The sequence below is a fragment of the Physeter macrocephalus genome, chromosome 15 (assembly GCF_002837175.3).
Source record: "Physeter macrocephalus isolate SW-GA chromosome 15, ASM283717v5, whole genome shotgun sequence".
NCBI lineage: Eukaryota > Metazoa > Chordata > Mammalia > Artiodactyla > Physeteridae > Physeter > Physeter macrocephalus.
The window spans coordinates 30784207-30801694 of NC_041228.1; the positions used below are offsets into that span (position 1 = coordinate 30784207).

The 17488-nt window shown below is 39.5% G+C and overlaps 1 protein-coding gene across 6 annotated transcripts in view; it reads right to left on the bottom strand.

The window, feature by feature from the left end:
* The window catches only part of OXR1 (oxidation resistance 1), a 468745-nt gene that overhangs the window by 311539 nt on the left and 139718 nt on the right, over positions 1-17488 (bottom strand). Inside the window, exon 1 of one of the 6 annotated variants that reach the window (XM_055091044.1) lies at positions 16371-16389. The exons of the other annotated variants lie outside the window; for them this stretch is intronic. The gene's annotated coding sequence lies outside the window, so the exon portion shown is untranslated. Of the gene's footprint in view, positions 1-16370; positions 16390-17488 lie in introns of those variants that run through there. 6 annotated transcript variants of the gene reach the window in all.

A 17488-nucleotide genomic window follows, 5' to 3' on the forward strand; every position in this document is an offset into this window, starting at 1 on the left:
TGCCGCAGAGCGGCTGGACCCGTGAGCCATGGCCGCTGAGCCTGCGCGTCCGGAGCCTGTGCTCCACAACGGGAGAGGCCACAACAGTGCGTACCGCAAAAAAAAAAAAAAAAAAAAAAGGAATTGATATTGTAACAAATTAAATAACGACTTAAAAAAAAGGATTAGTGAGTAAAGAGAGTTAGTTTATTTCTCGGGGTGAAAGACAACTTTCTGTACCTTTGGTATGTCAGATGTTGTAAAAGATCACATGGGCATCTACCACGGCCCATAAACAGTTGAAAATTGAGACTATTCAAAAGATATTCTATGTTGCTAGACCGACACCATTGTTAGTTTAAAATACAAAGTGCTTGAAAAACTATTATTCTCAGAAAAATACAATTTTTCATGACTCGTTTTCTCAAGTAATTATTTTAAAATGATTTTAAATAATGTATTAAGCTAAATAAAACATACTAAAACATATAATAAATGCTTAAGATACTTTTAATGGAGAGCAAAAAGTAAGATTATCTCCCCACGCCATTTAAAACCGTTTAACCCATCAATAAGAGGTGCTAGTCAATGATTGGTAGTGCTAAGGTAAAATTAGAAAAATAGCATTAAAAAATTACAAAGCACTATGGTTTTGAAAGGGATCAGAAGTAATGGATACAGCAAACCAAGCATGTCAGAAGGTTTTCCCTTTCTTTAATACCTATGCCTTTGGCTGCCTGCCTTGTTCATGGTCCCATTTTGCCAGGAAACAGCCACAGAAATCCATCTGTTTGGTCCCATAAACACAAAGATTTGATTTCCCACCTGCACAGAAATCAGAGATCTGATTTCATTTGCTAATGGAACTAGGAAACGTTTTCTCATAATAACAGAGGAAGTAACAACAGATGGAGCTGGTAGATCTCACCTACCCCGGGCTGTTTTGGTCCTTCGTCATTTCAGCGCGGGAGAGCAGGCAACCTTATAGCTGTGTGGGAGCCCAGGCGGATCTGATGAGCGTTGTGTTACCTGTGAGCCCGGTACTTGGTGTCTCGCAAGCTCCGCCCACACCTCCACCAGGGGCCCGGCTGTTGGGGGGAGGGGCTGGCATGCGGAAAAGCATCCGAGGAAAAAGAAGACCCTGAAGTCCACACAGCAAGCTGTTATTCCCTAAAGAACATGCCATTCAGTGAGTACAAAGAAGGCGGGTGTTAAACGCAACTGCTCTTTGGTTATGTATGTGAGAAATATGCTTCCAGAAGTGTATTTTTCTTTGTGGCACATCATTTAAACTACACAGTAAGATGTGTTAGTAAATGATAGGTAGTGCTCAGGTGAAATTTCGTCGTAGCATACAAAACAAACAAACAAGCGATTTAGAGACAGTGTCCACATCAGACTTTCAACCGTCAAAGAATGCAATAATACTGAGGTGGACACGGCTTTCAGTTAATTCACCGTGTTCTTACTATGCTCTAGGCATTGTGGCAAATGCCCTAAATGCATTACTTACTCTCACAGTGGTGCCTGTGAGGTAGCTACTATTCATATTTCCACTTAACAGAAGAAAGAATGGGAAATTGGCAAGGTCGTGGAATTTGCTCAAGGTCAAATAGCTAGTAAATGGCAGACATGGGATTTGAACTCTGTCCTTAAAGACTCCAAACACTGACCTGTTGATCACTTTATCCCATTTCCCTCACTTTATTACATTACTTTAGGTAAAGCCCTTCATACCACCAGAACATTCTTCCTCAGTATTAAAAGAGAAATAACTTAGATAAGGTAGATTTTGTAATTTAATGTGCAGCATTACCAAAGATAAGCCTCAATTACTGTCAAATTAATACCATAAAAGAGTTTAAAATGCCTTCAAAGAAACATTTAACTTTTAATGTTTTTTCAAAATCTTGGATGTCGACGATGATAATATATTAAAAATCTGTAAACACAGTCCTTAGGTGTAAATTACCTAGCATCCTAACAAACAGAAGTAGCAGAAAGAGTCAAACATATGTTATTTAAAGGATATGTTGGGGATGGGATGAAAACTTAGACTGCTGCTACCAGAGATCACTGTAAGAATTCAATTTCTAAGTGGAGAAGCTCCCTGTGGATTCAGAGAAGCCAGGAAATAGGAAAGCCCCAGGGCATCGCCACACCTAGACTTGTGAAGAGAAGTAGAAATGAGTTAGAGCAGCTTCCTCAGATGACAAACCAGTCTCTTACGGAACCACATTTGGATGCACGAAGGTGTCCACCTTGCCAGTTTCTAGAGGTAACAGTGAAGGGGAGACAGCCACCTCTCATCACGCTCATGCTTTTCACTTGTATCCACCTGCTTGGGCTGCAGAAGAAGACTGTCACAAAGCCATCCTCCAAGAGAGGAGGCTGGGCCCTGCCCAGATAAGAGATAAAGGACCACAAATTTCTCATTCTCAAAGTCAAGGAGACCTTCCCGACTACACATGCACAGAAAGGCTCCTTGGAGATCAAAAGGGAGGGGGCGTCACCCCATAGTAAGTGATGTCAACTACCCATAGGCCTCTTCGCTAGAATCCACCTTGGCTAAGAGATGCGCACGCACACAGGGGAGGACCCTGAAATATACCAAACACAGCCTCAGAACCAGGCAAAGCGAGATGATTGGTCAAAGGAAACCTGGAGGAAATGCCCCATAAAAGTGATTCAAACTACCACGAGGGCGAGACTCTCTCTGAGCCCTCCCGTGTGTCTTTCCACACATACTGTACTCTTTTTCCTCCTGATAAACACTTTACTTGCTTCACTGCTTTCCATCTCTATGTGGAAATTCATTTCTACAAAGCTGACAGGCTAGGACCTTGTCACTGGCCACTGGTCCCTTGTGGTCTGGTGGTCTGGTGGCTAGGATTCAGCACTCTCACTGCTGCTGCCCGACCTCAGGCTCCGGTTGGGAACCGAAATCCTGCTTCAAGCCGCTGCAGGCCGAGGCCACCCAAGATCACCTCTGTTCACTAACACCCATACCCCAGGAGAAATTAAGGCCAACTTGCTTTTAAGGTAGAACTAAACCCAGCCCAACAACAACAAAAGTCTATTTTTGCCACTCCCTTTCAGGAGGAGCTACATTTTTATTGTACTTTTAGAGAAATAGCAAGATTATGACTTGCCACAGGTAGAAATTTTTCCCGAGCCTTTGCAATCTGAGTAGTGCTAAGCTGTGAACTAATAAGCATGTGTATCTTTTCTTTCTGTCCCTAACATTTTTATTCAGGTAAGATCTGATTAAGTGGACATCTAGAGTAAACTTAAAAGGTAACTAAAGTCTAAAAAAAGGCAATGGATAATGGACATGGACAGAAATGAAGGTGGATGCCCTACGCCTTGGCAAAAATGGGGAGAGGGCACATAAGGACCAGGCACAGCAATAAGGCTGGTCTTTTAGCACAGGCTGGATGTGATGCCATCTGGGGGGGGGCTGCCCTGAAACATGACCAGTTAATAATGAGCAGTTCCCAAACTATGGGCAGCAGGCTGCTAGGCTCAGTATCCTGCCAACGGATTTGCCTGGCACTAGAAAATGCTCATGTTTGGACGGACTCATAATTTAGCAGTTAGGCCTCGTGGTATTCAGGGTTCACTTACCTGGGTATTGAGTGCCTAAATAAGCCTCTTAAGTGACTACAAACTTGTCACGAGCCCATGACGTTATACTAGAAATAAAATAGGTGAGATTAGAGTGTTTGTCTACTCCACTGTGCCGTAAGGCTCTTTCATAATAGGAAAGCGGGTGGATATTATCAGGACTGCTTTAGTGGTTTCCGTTTGATTCCCTGTAAATAAAGGGCTCTGTTGGTAGACTCATTAAGACAAAGGATTTAGAAACATCAGAAAAAGAACTCTCCTTGAATTCTTAATGGCTATTGCCCAAGGTCATATCTAAAATATTTTATATTTGTTCTAAAATACTGTGATTTATATTAAATTATCCTAATTCTAACATCTGTGTGATAAGTATAGATGGTATGAGTGTAAGTGTCTGTGTGTGTGTGTATACGTAAATTTTCTACAAGAATTTTGGAATTACATTTTCAGATAATACTTTCTTTTTAAAAAATTCAAACAAGGGATGAATGTATTTAACCAATGTTTATAAGTCCAAGCTCAGCTATAAAAATAAACAATGGTTGACAGTCACACTGGAAAAATGTTATGAATGGGAGGGTACTAACTACCTTTATACATTTAACCTGAGAATATCAACTGGTGAAAAATTCTGATCATCTAGGTTAACATGTTGTACTTGATATTTTAATTTCAATGTGGCACTGCTTTCTATTTTACTGTGTTTTTCTAAGATGAAACATAAACTTTGATTTTATTATATTATTTATTTATTTATATTATTTATTATTACTTAAAAATTCCAACTGCCAGATATTCTTTTCAATATTATTTTTTACCTGCCTTTATCCAAAGAGGTAAAAACTACAAACCAAATCCTGTGCCTCCTTGAAAAGAAACAAATGAGCAGAAACTGTGGACAGTATGTAATCTATTCATCAGTGGCCCGATATTTTTTAGGTACATGCCTCAAAATTTAGCAGTAAAATTTTAATTAGTTGGAAGTTGTTCTATCAGCCAGAACTAGAAAAGAATGCTCTTTTACTCCTAACTACATACCGTATAATTATTCATTATTGAAATCAGCAGTGATTCAGCATGTAAAGGAAAAAAAAAATCACTTTAATTGGGGGTTGTGACATTTATTAGTATTAAGGACAAACTGTGCAGTGGTCCATATGGCATGGCCGAGCACAGCTGTCCAGGAAATGTTGCACTCCTGTCTTCAGAGCAGAACAACAGTCCCTGATGGTCTGAACTGCTCACCAGAAGTTAAATGCCTAAAGCACTTCTATTCACATGGCACACTGTATATGCTGCCTTGTATATTTATCTTTCTTTTTGCCCATATCTCTCCAGGTAGACTAGAAGCCCCTTAGAGCTTTTCTGTATATCTTTAAGATCCCCTCTTCTAGCACAGTGTCATGTACCTATTAGAAAATCAGTGCATTTCAGGGAATGACAACAGATTCCCTTGAAGAACCATCTTGTAACTTTCACCACATCGTGGTCGATACCACTGTACTGTGCCACAGACTCTCAATTCATTTTCGTCTGAGTGAATGAATTTTGATTTACTGGCCAATTTGAAAAGCTCTACTGTACCCAGTGTGAAAATACGGCCATTAATGAGATTATGTAAGAGGGTGATAGGAGAACATCTCAGAAAGTTAGGAACTAATTTGCCGTCCCTCATTCCTGATTCCTAGTCCTGTACGCTTTCCACTGGGTTACATTATTTATTTCTGCCTACACTTTTCTACTTAATTTCTCCCAAGGGGAGAGTACTGTCCTCAAAGTGTGAGGTCAAAAACACTGAAATAAAGATTGTTGAAATGATGACAAAGACCGTTTGTGTTGTTGGGAAAGACAGAAAATAGTAGTGCAGCCTTAAAGTGAAAGATGAGGAGAAAGGCCATTCTATGCCAAATATCCTTTATTTTGGAGATGTGATGAGGGACATTTTATTCAATGCAAAAATTGTCATGAAATTAGACACTAAATCATTGCATTTTTTAACCTAAACTTCAGAGAATCTCTAGTTTCTAGAAAGAATATTTCCCTTATGTTAACAGACTTATTTTTAAGAGATAATATCACAAGTATGCTGGTGCTTTTCAATGTCATTTCCTTTAAAAAAATGGCATTTTTTTTTCACATTAGTACAGGAGATTTTGAAATTATCTCACAATGGATTTTTAAAGACAGTTATCTGGAGATGAAGAGGGTAAGAGAAAGCGCTTCGGAGCCTTTTACAGATCTGAATTTCAGTCCTGTCTATGTCACTAAGCACTACTGGAACACAGGTACATGTAATGGACAGATGTTATTTGGTTGTTTTGTTTTGCTCACCCCACAGTCATCCTCCCTTTCTGGGGGTGAAGGTACCATGGACTGCTTCTCTCTGTGGATTTGGGTTGTGTTGAGCCTACTTTCCTGCCCCAGGGGAAGGACGGGATTCAGACTCAGCCAAACAAGGAACAAGCTATGCAATTCCAGACATGTGTAGGAAGTTCAGGGAAAGAGGCGTGGCTGGCCTGCTAAGGACTGGGAAGCAGAGAGGATGTGAGCCTTCAGCAGCTGGCAGTCATTCAGCTGCCTCAACAGGGAAGGCTGCGTGTGAAAATAGCCGACAGAGAGGAAAAGCACAGCAAAGACGTGGAGAGAGGGAGATTACATCCTCTGGGCTCAGGCATAATGGAAGCCAGTTCTGCTCCTCCACTTTACATGAATTATTAATACCTAGGTTTTCTGTCTCTTGAAATTGTAAGGTCCTGATAAAACTGTAAGTTATGAAACTTCGCTCAACCTCATTTTTTTAAAGTGATGAAACAGGCACAAGACACCCATTTTATTAGGCTGTGGGGAGGAGTAATTGAGATGATATTCACGAAGTCCCTGAAAGACAGTGGGATGCAAATAGTCAATGGTGCTATTTTTATGTTAAAAAGGGTAGAGAGTGAAATGGTTGAGAACTCGAGCTCCTGAGCCAAAGAGATTCCGTTTGAAACCTGGACGTGCTACTAACCTGCAAAGCAAATTTGAGCACGACTGCAGAACCTCTCAGTCCCAGTTTCCAAATCTGCAAACTGGGGGTAACAATATGCATTTGAGAGAAACATCATACCATTTGGAAATAACCTATGCAAGGGCCTAGCTCACTGCCTGGTACATGACCAGCCGCCATGAAATGGTGGCTATTTGTTTTGCTATTACCAATTTCAATAATTACTAGCTTTAATATATTTTATGTCAAAAGCATTATAAATAGTATCTGTTTTAGTTTTTAGCCAAAAAGCCATAATTATTTTTACTCTTTCCTTGGAGAGAAAAAAAAAAAAATGCCATGTGCATTTCAAAAAAAGCCAATGTGACCGTGAACAGTGAAAATGGATGTAACACCCAGCATAAGCAAAGTAAAGCCCCACTTTACTCTTTATCCATCTGACTGGTTTGGGAGCTCAATTGCACGTTTAGGACCAACCACTGGATATGGTTGGTCATGCAGATGTGCCTAACGGCATCCTACAAAGCAGTCAGTAATCAGAGCACTGAAGGGTGAGGAAATGTGTCACATGGAGAGTGGCTGTCATATCTGGGGCTGCTGAGTGTATGGAAGACAGAGGGTATTTGACAGGGGCACATACCCCAGTGGCTAAGAGGGGTTGGTTCCAGAGGACCAGACAGAGAAGTGAAAGAATGGGGAGAGAGTTTCCATTATGTGGAGTCAAAATGTATCTACTTTCCATAGTTTTATGTTTACCCCTGCTTCCTCTACATCCTACATATAGAAGAAGTACTAGCTTTTCATCTGGGACATAAAGTCATACCCACAAGGCCCCAATGTGCTTATAGTCACACACACATATATGAATAATTCAGGCCTTTAGAAATGATTAAGCAGATGTACTGATATTTATCAGGAACAGGTACTTTCCTTTCACAGTATCACAAATCCTCATGATTGAGGGTGATTAAGGAGAAGACCTGACTGAATAACTGACAAGCCCAGATTAGTAAGTAATTTTATATTCTATATTCAAGTAGACTCTGTAAATAGCAACAAAACCAGCAAGTAAGACGTCATTGCCAAACAAAGCCCTTCAGGTTCTGCATTAATAAACTGTAGATAAATATCATTTGCAATGAGAATATTATTTACAGGCAAATGGGGGTCATATACAAGAACCAATGTCTTCTTTTTCCTGAAATTTCTAGATCTGATCAGTCAGTAGGTCATGTATGCTCTACCACCAGATATATATTAAATATGTCTTCTGTCCCCCATCTCCAATACTATCCCCTTCTCAGTTCTCAATTGGGGCCAATTTTGTTCCCCCCGCCCCGGGACATTTGGCAATGTATGGGGATATTTTTGGTAACACCTGGGGCAGGGAGCTGGGCAATGACACTGATATCTAGTGAGAAGAGGCCAGAGACGTTGCTAAATATCCTACAGTGCACAGCAGACCCATTCTTGTGTGGTTGCCCCACGATGCCAATAGTGCCTGGGTTGAGAAATCCTGCCCTCATCTAATCCACTAGTGCATTTTTTTCTTCTGGACTTCCAGCAACCCTGCCCGTGCTCCTCTTCAGTGGTCACCCTCACCCACTAGGTGGCCCCTTACAATCCATTCTCCAGGCAGTAGCCAGAAAGGTCATTAAAATATAGAAATACATAATATATACATAAAGATGCAGACGTAGAGAATGGACTTGAGGACACAGGAAGGGGGAAGGGTAAGCTGGGACGAAGTGAGAGAGTGGCATGGACATATATAGACTACCAAACGTAAAACAGATAGCTAGTGGGAAGCAGCCGCATAGCACAGGGAGATCAGCTCGGTGCTTTGTGACCACCTAGAGGGGTGGGATGGGGAGGGTGGGAGGGAGGGAGACGCAAGAGGGAGGAGATATGGGGATATTATGTGTATGTATAGCTGATTCACTTTGTTATACAGCAGAAACTAACACACCATTGTAAAGCAATTATACTCCAATAAAGATGTTAAAAAACGATATAGCATATACATATTATATCATATATAATAAATGTTATATATTGTACTATTCATTATAGTGAAGGATAGCAGAGTAGGCCACCCCCAGGTGTGCCTTATTGGTGTAGGGAGGGTTTTGGGCTGGAGGCACTTTAGAAAGAGCCGATGCAAAAAGGATATTCCAATTTCCCCTTTTCTTCCCGAAAACAGGACAAAAAAACTCCCGTGGGAAAGATCCCCTCCCTGTACCAAGAGAGAAAAGAAACATTCTTCAACCAGGAGTCAAAGCTGAGGGAATTCTGTGCAAACAGACCTTGTAAAAATCATTCTTATCTTCTCTTAGCCTCCCTGTATATTTTAGGTGCTTCTCCACAATCGCCTCTCTTTGTTCAAGCTGGTATAAAGCATTTCGGTTTTGCCACTTCTTTGGGTCTTCATTTCCTCACGAGGGCTCCCATGTCAGGTAAAACTTACAAGTGTTCTCCTGTTAATCTATCTGATGTCAGTTTATTTATTAGACCAAGCTGAAAAACCCTAAGAGGGGAGAGGTAAAATGGTGCCTTCCTTACTATATTATTATAATTAGTATGTCAATAATTGTTAATATATGTATTATGTATGTCTAGTATAACACACACACACACATAAATCTGCCATGCCACTCCCCTGCTAAACCTTTTCAGTGGCTTCCTAGAATACCTAGGAATTCCTAGCTTAAAATCCAGCTCCTTAGCAAGCCTCCAAGGCTCCTAGCTGGCCCACCAACCGTATTTTCTGCCCCTCTCTCCCTCACTTCCTCAGTCACGCAGACCTCTGCCGTCTTCACACACAGCAAACTTGTTCTCACTTGCTGTTCCTTTGACTGCAGGGTCTTTCACTGGATGTCTGCATAACTGATGCCTCATGCAGCTCTTAGCTCAACTGGTACCTCCTCAGAGGTGCCCCCAGGACACCAGAGCTAAGGCAGTTTTGACCCCCTCTCTGTCCCCCAGATGCACTCACTTTCAATCACACTGCCCTGTGCTATGGGCTTCACGGCACGAGTCAGTTCATAGTGGGACATCATCTCATTTAAGTATGAGTTTCCTTGTTTATTATCTCTCCTACTACTAGTAAGCTCAAAGGAGTAAAGACCTCAAGTATTTTATCCGTAATTGTATCCTGAGTATCTGGAATAGCACCTGACTCCTAGTAGGCCCTCAATAAATAACTGCTAAATGAATAAATTATATTTCCTGAATCCAACTTTTTTTCCAGGTTTATTGAGGTATAATTGCCATTCAACACTAACACTAGTTACTTGATAATTTTTCTTAGCACAGATAAACTTTTTAAAATATTGACATTTAGATTAACTTCTCTCCAAATTGTTACAAATTAAGTAAATAGAACTCAGCTTTTTTTCCTTTCTGGAATTATTTAACAAGGAGCAAGGCAAAATGATCACCCCCAAAAAGCAATTTTTTCGTATCTGTTTTAGTTGCATTCATAGCTTCACAGTCAAAATGTATGATATCCAGTAAAATATGCTGTTTCAAAGCATATTGAAAGCTCCAGTTCTTTTGGAAATTGTCTATATTATATCTTAGTATTAAAGCGCTTAATGAGTTTTTCGGTGTTTTTTTCTCATCACCTCTTCGGTTTAACAAAGTTCACAATTTTGTAACAAAATTGGCTTTTTTTTTAACTTTAGCAGCAAAATGCAAAACTCTCTGAATAGTTTCTCTCTGATTTAGTGGAATATTAGCGTTGCTTAAACTACTGGGAACATAGTAATTCAAATGATCATATATATATAAATACACACACAACCACACAAACGTGCAGGCACATAACATCAAAATGAAATAATTTAATCAGAGGTAACATTATATTCTAGTTTTAACAGCAGAACATATACATCATTAGGGCACGATGTCAGAAAAGTATGAGATTTAAAAGGTAAATAGAATATTAAACTTGTTCTTTAAAAAAAAAGTTTTGTGACATTGTTTTTCTCCCCACTCCTAAAATGACTTTTACGTTTGCACAGGGACATTTGGTGGATGACAGATGAATCCTGCAAGCAAAAAACTAATTTCTGTGCAATTACTTTTATAGATGAATTTAACTGCTAGGTGAAAAAACTCAGAAATGTTTATTCTGTTATGCACCTACAAGGAAAAACAAACAAGAAAAGTATATTTTAAAAAATGTTTCGGGCTTCCCTGGTGGCGCAGTGGTTGAGAGTCCGCCTGCCGACGCAGGGGACACGGGTTCGTGCCCCGGTCCGGGAGGATCCCACATGCCGCGGAGCGGCTGGGCCCGTGAGCCATGGCCGCTGAGCCTGCGCGTCCGGAGCCTGTGCTTCGCAACGGGAGAGGCCACAGCAGTGAGAGGCCCGCGTAACGCAAAAAAAAAAAAAAAAAAAAAAAAAAAAAAAAAGTTTCTTTCAGCATGTTTAGAAAAGTGAAAACTAAAAGTAATCACAATCTAAAAATAGGGGGAATAGATAAATAAAATGTATGGAATAACACACCACAGTTAAAATGATTGGACTAGATAGATGGATGGAATATAGTGTTCTGTGTATATAAATTATATGTATTATATACATAAATTATATATAAATATATATATATAAATACATAATATTATATACACAGAACACTATATTCCTATATTTCTTCATTCAACACATTTTGGGGGCACCTACTTTATGTCAGCCATTATTCTAAGCCCCAAAAAGATGAAATCAAAGAAGATCCCTGACCTTACAAAAGCTTATAATCTACTGAAGGAACAGACGGCAAAAACAGATAAACGCATGCATATATACATACATGTGCAAATTCTGTCAGGCCGTGGTACATTTTACGGAGAAAAATAAAACCTGGTAAGAGACCATGAGGGCAATTCAACTATAGATTGAATGGTCTCCCCACCTCATCAGGAGATGACTTTTGGACAAAACCTGAACACAGACAGTGGTCTGATGGAGCCTCAAGAGACAGGCCTGTGGGAGGGCCATCCAGAGGGAAGGACGAGCAAACGCAAAAGCCCAGAGATGGAGACGTGCTTGATGTGCTCCCTCAACAGCAAGGAGGCCAGTGCTCCTGCAAGGCAGAGAGCGGGAGGCCTGGAGGCTGGAGGGCGGATCATACAGGGCCTTGTTGAACAGGGCAAGGACTATGGATTTTATTCCGGTGGCAGTGGAGCCCCCATGGGCTAGGAGGAGGGAAGTTACATGATCTGATGTATGCTTTTGAAGGATCAATCTAGCTGCTAGGTGAAGAAGAGATGGAGTATGTTGGATGATGCTGTGAGAGAGAAAGCAAAGAGCAGTTAGGAAGATGTTGCAGCAACCCTGATAAAAGATGACAGGAGGTAGACTAGGTAAGTACCAGGAACAGGTGAACGGGGCTTGGGACTATGATATACTTTATTTTGAAGGCAAAGCCGAGCAGATATATTGCTTGTGCACACAGTGATATATAGTAAAAGCATAAGAATTTACATGTTGAATAGTGATAGTACTGCCTCTAGGAGAGGAGAAAGGCGAATAGGAAAACATAGGCAGATTCAACTTTCTCTCTAATATTTTATTTCCTTTAGAGAAAAAGAAAACTCTGATGTGAACATGGTATAATCTGAACATTTGTTAATTCCTGGTTTAGAGTACCCAGATATTTACTATATTCTCTTGATAATAGTCTGGCTTTCATATTTTTCCAGAAGAATTATAGTCTATACAGAAAGAATAATATCTATGCCTTTTTTTCACTGTGAATCATTGATTCATCCCTTTATTCAACAAATATTCCTTGAGCACCTACTCATGCCAGACTCTGGTTGCAGGTGCTATGGAAGCTATAAAGTAAAAAACAAAGTCCTTGTAAAGTTTATATTCTGGGGAAGAATGCAGACAATTGAAGAAACATATATAATATTAGGCCATTTTGGATCATGGCAAATGAATAAAAATGAAGCATGACGGCAGAGTTATTTTAAATTGGTTCTAGCTTTGTTTTCTTATAAGAGAAATCTAACTTATTCAGTTTTATTCCTGTGGTTATAAATCATAAATTTAATGAAACATAACAGGAACACTGGCAGCTGACGTTTACAGGGAGGTTAAGAGCACAGACTTTAGCGTCAGAACCCCTGTGTTAGAAGTTGGTAAGTGTTCCAGTTATCTGCTCTGGATTAAAACAACAATTTATCCCCAGCATCACCTTATTATTATTATTTTATCTCATGAATTTTGTGGGTCAGGAATTTGGTCTGGGTGGAGCGTGGACAGCTTATCTCTGTTTCATGATACTGGAATTTTAGCAGGGATGGCTCAAAAGTCTGGGGCTGAAACAACTGTAGGCTGGTTTAGCAAATCTTGGGCTTCCTTATAATATGGTGGCTCCAGCTGGACTGCTCTGTCAGCTCAGGGCTCCAAGAACAACTATCCTTGACGTTGTGGGCAGAAGCTGCAAAGTTTCTTATGACCTAGCCTCAGAAGTCCTAGAACATCACTTGTGTCACATACTATTGGTCAAGCAAGCCACTGAAGCCAGCCCAAACTAAAGAGAAAGGAATTAAACTCCACCTCTCAATGGGAGGAGTAGCAAGGAATTTAATCTACCACAGCGAATTACTTTATTTAGAGATGCATTAATTAACTCTAAAAAAAATGGAGCAATAATGTCTGCCTCAGAGAGTTGTAAGGATAGCAAATAATGTATAGAAACTGTCTACAGCAATGCAGGGTTTAGGGACACCAACCCTCCGTGCAGTCAAAAATCTGTTTATAACTTATAGTCCGCCCTCCATATCCATGGTTCCTCTGTATCTGCGGTTCCACATCCATGGATTCAACCAACCACCTGTATACTGTAGCAATGTAGTAATTACTACTGAAAAAATCTGTATATAAGTGAACCCATGCAGTTCAAACCCGTGTTGTTCAAGGGGTTAACTAGTACCTGATAGGACCTCTAAAATGGGTTTGTTCCTATAGGCTTACAGAGAAGGAAGAAAAAGACTCCAAAACCATTTTCCTCTGAGATGAGGAGAGTTAAGGAAATCCTTGAAATCCACTAGGACTGGAAGAGTGGGATAGTCATAACAAGACTCTATTATTTTCTCTTGGAAAGACCATGATAGGAAGATAAGCTAAAATACCACATCTAAGATAATCCAGACTCTGTGCATCTGTCTTAGTTCCCAGAGTTTTATAACTTCTATAAAGTAGGTAGCAGCTTTGTTATGGTAAAGGTAGAGAGCATCATTTTACACCCAGCAGGTTTTTAGAAGAGGGACGAGATAGGTAAGTGAATTCTTGATTCTTAGGATTATAAAATCAATAAACTTTCAATAAATCAATAAATCAGTAAATAAATCAATAAATACTTTCTTCCTGAGGCAGCTGTTAAAACCAAGGTATTTTGAACATAGTAATAAATGTCCCTTTACTTAGCTCTGAAATGAAGTCAGATAGCTAAAGAGCACAATCTACATTTGAAGAAAGTATGGGATAAACATAACTTTCATTCCCCTCTGTGCTGTATAGAATTGTATTTTTTAAATGCTAACTAACTTCATCCCATTGGTTCCCTTTTAAGACTAAGCAAACTAAATTGGTCCATTGGTTTATATAACACATAAAGTTCCTTTCAGTTCTTTGCAATAGGCCTTTGGATGTTTGAAAAATACATTCATTTTATAAGGGATTACGACTTAAGGAAAAAATGCTTAAAGAAAACAAAAGATACCAAACTATTATGTAAATGAAATCACTAAAGTTCTACCCACACACATAGAAGAGGCTACAGAAATCCTTATAAGCTTAGTTTCCATTTTAAGGGAACATAAATCTCTATAACCATCAATTCAAAGAGAGACATTATTTCAGAAATTACTGGAAAATATTTACACTGAGCATGCATAAGCTTTAAATATACTGAATTAAATACTGGAAGACATTCACAAACTTACCTACATTTCACAATTATATTTTCTTAGCAAAACTGAGAAGTCCAAAGCAGTCCGGAGAAAACTCAACCAGATAGAAAACATATAAAACATATATATATAATCTCATAGTCCTCCCAAAATGGGAGATATATTGATCTCTATCATAGATTGTTTGATAAAGTAATTATTTCTTAAACCTCTACTATGTGCCAGATGTTCTGCTGAGATTTAAAGATAATTAGAAGAAATTCTTAATTCTAGAGGAGCTCATAGTCTTGGGCAGGTAGCCTTGCCTCCACCATTGAGGGATAGAGGGTGGAGATTTAGGCTAGGGGCCAATTTTTATCTAAGGGCAGCCATTATTAACGAATTTCTAGCAGGGAACAAACATTAGCAGGAACAGATCTTAGAAAGATCACACAGTAAGTGAAGAAAACAGATTGTGAGCCCAGGGCTGAGTGACGGACAGTCCTCACTGCCTCCTACTGTGGAGAACTTTGGCTTGTTGTCAATTTAGATTGATCTGAAAGCTGACTCTGCCACACAGTGGTTATAAAGTTGTAGACAAGTACCTTAATTGCTCCGACCCTCAAGTTCCTATTCTGTAAAAGGAGGTTTTAAATAGCTGCCCATGGTTGAGAGGATAAGTACTCATTTTGGGGGGGGGGGGTGTCTTCCAGGGTGACCCATGGGCACATATGGCACCAAACCATGCCTCCCACACATCCCATAACCATGAGATGCCTACATATGTTGACATTTGGATTTCTAACTCTAATATCTTTATTTCCGTACTAACATGCTAAGTTGTTTTCAATACTTCAAAGACCACTTATATTAGTTGGTTTTCCTTAAATGCAACACTCTGTTCTCATCATCACTCCAATATATCAAAGTCCTAGTCCTATACTCTACAGTACTAAACAGTCTTGAAGCCAAAGTCTAGTGTCATCTACAATTTGTCACCTAGATTTTTGAAAAACATATTGACTACTCCAGGCCCATAACTGTGGCATTCCATAGGATATGGAATTCCATAGGATAAGTAGCTAAAGGTCTGCTATGGCAAAATTGTAGACCAGTACACTCCATATCCTTTCCAACCTTCTCCTCTTTTTGCTTTCTCTGCAGTAGATGCTGGTAAGAGAAATACGTGGACTCCCAACCTCTACTGCAGGCGGGGTGGTCATGTGACAAGTTCTAGCCAATTAGAGGTGGGTGAAAGTCTTGGGAATAACGCAGAAGGGCCTCCTAAAGTGAAGGCCTAACCTTCTACCCAACTTCCTTCTTTCTGTGTTGAATACAGATGACATGCTTTGGGGTACAGCCATCTTGTGACCATGAGGATGAAAGGGCTGTGAATGTAGGGCTGCTGAGGCAGAACACTGAAGGAGCTCATTTCCTTAATAACGCCTGTAAGCACCCACATTATCCCTGCATTTCCTAGTTCCAGATTTCTTCTTATATGAGAAATAGACCTAGTACTTATTCAAGTCATCATTTATAGCTGTGCTCTTCAATATGGTAGCCCCTGGCCACATGTGGCTTTAAAATTTTAATAAATTAAAATTAAATAAGATAACAAATTTGGTACCACAGTGCTAGACAGTGCAATTATAGAACACTTCCATCATCACAGAAATTTCTACTTAAATAGCACTGGAGAAAATGCTGTTATTTGGAGCCAAATATACTGTAAATGTTACGGATGCTAATATTTTCATCACTAAGCTAAGGGCAGAAACATTTCAGTCCCTGTCTCTCAGCTAAGCCCATATGCCCCCAGGTATTTGATTGTTTACTCCATACTGAAATATCACACATTGATTTATCACTAGCCTTTCATCCAGGAGATTTCTCACACTTCTTAGAGGATTAGATTGGTCTGTCAGAACATATTCTTCACATAGCTCCAAATAATCAAGTACTCTCCCTAGAGATAATGGCAGAATTAAGAAAATTAATATTCCTGTGCTAATATTTCAGGAAGAGAGGAAAGCCACAACAATGTCACAATAACAGCATTTGCCAAGTTGAAGCAATTGACCTCAATATATGGCTATCTCTCCAGTGGTAGCTCTTGGCCCTTTCAGAATATAGCAGTCTCTTTTATTCTCTTAAAAAGTATTACAGAACGAGCGCTGAATCTGAGACCACAGAGTTACCCATAGCTGCAAGCGTGACTGTTGGAAGCTGTGTCCTCCAGTCTTGGATTGGGCTTCAATAAATATAATCACGAATCAGTCTACCAAACATAGAGGCATATCACAGAATTCAAATCAATGGGAAGAATACCTGATGAGGCAATTTCTTACAATTTTAACTTTGTTATAGCAAAAGAGGGGCAGATGATACAAATTTCAAAAATATTTCTGACAAGTTTCCTAAAGTATTAATTCCAATTTCAGCTTATTTATTTACTTGTAAGTCACAAAACGGTGATTATAATAATAGTATCTAATATTTATTTAGTATTTACTATGAGCCATGCAGTACTGCAAGTAATGTTCATAAACTTTAATCCTCGCAAATGTACTCTGAGATAGGTACTGTTATCATCCTAATTTTATAGATAAAGAGACTAAGGCACAAAAAGTTTTTAAAAACTTGCCCAAGGTCATGCAACTGAGTAAATGGTGAAACTCAAATTCAGACCTACAAAAATCTGTCTCCAGGGTCTTCCTCTTAGTCACTATATTCTTTTAAATTGATCAAGTTCCTACAGAAATAAATCAAGAATTATTCAGTGACGTTACAAAGAGAATATCACTTTTCATCCAGGTACTGAGATCCTCCAGAAGAAGTCTAAGACCACACTGAAATTTTTCTCCATCACTTATACCCCTTCTTCTTGAAGAACCAAAAAACAGCAATTATTATTATTATTTTTGGCCATGCCATGCGACTTGTGGGATCCCAGTTCCCTGACCAGGTATTGAACCCAGGCCATGGCAGTG